This window comes from Mytilus galloprovincialis, chromosome 7 (genome assembly GCF_965363235.1).
Source record: "Mytilus galloprovincialis chromosome 7, xbMytGall1.hap1.1, whole genome shotgun sequence".
Lineage (NCBI taxonomy): Eukaryota > Metazoa > Mollusca > Bivalvia > Mytilida > Mytilidae > Mytilus > Mytilus galloprovincialis.
Genome location: NC_134844.1, coordinates 24,795,918 through 24,799,179, shown reverse-complemented (window position 1 = coordinate 24,799,179; position 3,262 = coordinate 24,795,918).

Genomic DNA, 3,262 nt, shown 5'->3' with positions numbered 1-3,262 from the left:
TTTGTCCTTTGAAAAACTATGTAGCAGTAAAAAAAAAATCTGCATTTGATATTGATAGTTTCAGACAGATAGTATAGTATAAAATCTTTATGCATCATTTTTTTCATGTAAGTTATGTATATAATAATTCCCCTTTCCTTGCATTACTGGGGGAATCGTATCATGTTGTTTTCCTTTTGTCTCTAAAATTTTGAATTTATACCAAATGAATTTCAAATTGGCATCTGATTAGATAGCTAATAGTTTTAATCAGATAAGAGAAGTACAAAAGCCTAAAAGGCCCCCCAAAAAGCAGATTTTTTAGTAAAAAAAAAAATCATTGGTCTAAATGGATAATTTCAGTAGAAGTTTATAACCCATTTCTATTTATATCATTCATTTCGTGATTAATTTATAGTGTGCATCTTTTTGCTTAAACATTTATGTATAAGTAAGTATAAAACTGTTTCAGAAGAAATGAATTTTATGTTCAATTGTTCTATTTAACGATTTCAATATGCACCTCTTAAATTACCAATCTGGATACTATTGTCAATTCATGTGGGACATTACTTATTTTTTGACAGCATTTATTTCTGATTTAAATATGTATAGACCTTTTGAGTATAGCTTATTTTGATAAAAAATTATCTATAAGGGAAAATAAACTGAATTGATCTTAAGCATTTTTCATTAAGATTATGTACAATATGCATAAAAGAATGAAAAAATTAACTTCACAATAAATATATTTGAAATTAAAATTTTGAAGAATAAAGATACGATAAATATCATTAAAAGACAATGTCAATTTCAAAATATATTTTGTCTTAAAAAAAGTGCTTTTTTGGAGAATTGATGTTTGATAAGGGATGTTTAAAAAGAAATTTGAAGGAAGTTGTAAAATATTATTGAACATCCTTAAGAACATTTCTAACCTATGTATACTCCAGTTATCATCCAACTTCACACATTATAGTTCTTGTTATTTAAAATAACCATTGTTGTGACAAATGTTTTTGCTGTTATTGTACATTGTACTGTTTATAGTGCTGAAATATTTTATAGAAAAAATGAATGAAGTGTTGAAATGAATCAGTGTTTGTTTATTATTTATGAAACCAACTACATTATATGAGTGATAAAAATTCATTGATCTTTGAGTAAAAGCTGTCTCATTGGCATCCCTAATTGAGTACTTTGTCATCAAGTAACTATTAATGTTCAATTGGTTATCAGACTCCTCAGGTTTAACTCATGTTTTACCTTAAATAATATTACATCCTTGTTCTAACATATGAAGTGTAGATATAAATAGCCTAGTGAAAACTTGACGGTTCTCCTTAGTTATAGTATTTATATCTGACCATCAAGATTGTCTAGGAAGATACATTTAGTTATGGTATTTATATCTGACCATCAAGATTGTCTAGGAAGGTACATTTAGTTCTGGTATTTATATCTGACCATCAAGATTGTCTAGGAAGGTACATTTGAAATAGAAATCAGATCTCTACTTTTGATCTGTTGATCGCATACAGTTTGGATTTCAATAAAATTGAGAATGGAAATTGGAACATAGAGCAGACAGCAGCCGAAGGTCACCAATTGGTCAACCAATGCGATGATAAAATATAGTAAACCCTGATGTAATAATTTTTCAGTAATACATAAATTTCTCTCCCTAAAATCTAATAATTGTTACATACACGAGCGAATAGTACAAGTTGAGATATATAAACACCATCTAAAAATGGCTAATTAATGATAGGAAATGAAAAGTCATCTCTTTTACCATAAATTTTTGTATTAAGCTTCCCGTTTTGCTTCGCCAGCAATGAAAGTCAAAGAATTCAAGATGGGCAACTATTTGTATAAAGCTTTAAATTTCAGAAAACCCCACTGGATGCTTTATACTTTGTATGCAGATACCTAGTATTACAAATTTTTCATCTGTCATATGTCCATAATGCTTTTGATTTTGTTGTCAAGTGAAATACTCCTTTATTACGAGTAACAGGAGAACTAGATTTAGTATACAGGTTCCTTGCAATGTCAAATTGCCTGTAAGATGGGGGTTATTCAAGGATGAGTGATCAAGGCTATTGACTCCACTATATTTGGTGTATGGAATGATTGTTAGGTGCACATGTCTGACCTTGACCTCAATTTCATGGTTCTTGGAACAATGTACAGTTTTTGTGGTTTGGTCCATTTTTTAGTTACTCAATGCTATATGGACGCTATTTGGTGTATGGAATGATTAAGTTTTACTTGTCCATCTGGCCGTGTCCTCATATTTATGTATAATATTTAATTTTAGAGGTTAGGTCTATTTCTCATATTCTTGAAGCAAGAGGTCTGCTTTCTTTGGTTTATGGAATGGTTATAAGGTGTACAGGTCTGTTTGGTAGGTTTCATATTACCATGACCTCATTTTCATGGTTTTGTCGATTATTCAATACTTTAAGCAATATGTCAACTATAATGGTGGAAGGTGTATATGTTTATATAAAGACAAGATGTGACATGATTGCCGATGAGAAAACTCCCATGAGGCCAGATGACACAGAAATTAACAACTAAAGGTCACAGTATGGCCTTCAACAATGAGCAAATCATGACTGGCAGGATTTATATGACCTTGACTTCATTTTCATGGTTTATTGGTCAATTGCAAATTGAATAATAATGCCTGGTTTGATCTGTTTCTCAGGTACTATGAGGATATGCCCACTATATATAGTTTATTGTCGAGCCTGTGGAGAAAGTTGCAGAGTGCAAGCCATAGGGATTGTAATACATCCAAGGTGTAAACGAATTCAATAAAGCTTAACATTTAGAGGGAAGTAACCTAGATTCTTCATAGTTTGTATGCAGATGTCTTATGTAACCAAGTGTTTATCTATCATATGTCCATTGTCTTAAGAGTTCATTTTCATATTTCAGCTACTGCTTGAAAAAAAATCAAGTTTTTGTGTTTGAATTTCTCACTTGTTATGAGTAATGGGAAAAGTATACTTGGTATATGGATTCCTTGCAACATTAACATGTCTGTCACATTGATTCCCCTGACATCTACCTCATTTCATGAATTGGTGATCATTGAAAGTTGGGTGGTGCATCTCAGATTATATGAATAAGTTTAACTTTTTTTGTATATGGAAATGATTGTAAGGTGTACATATTGGTCTGGCAGGCTTTATCTGACCTTGGTCTTATTTTCATTGGTCAATGCTAAGTTTTCATGGTTTTGTCAGTTCATAAGATACTATAAGCAGCT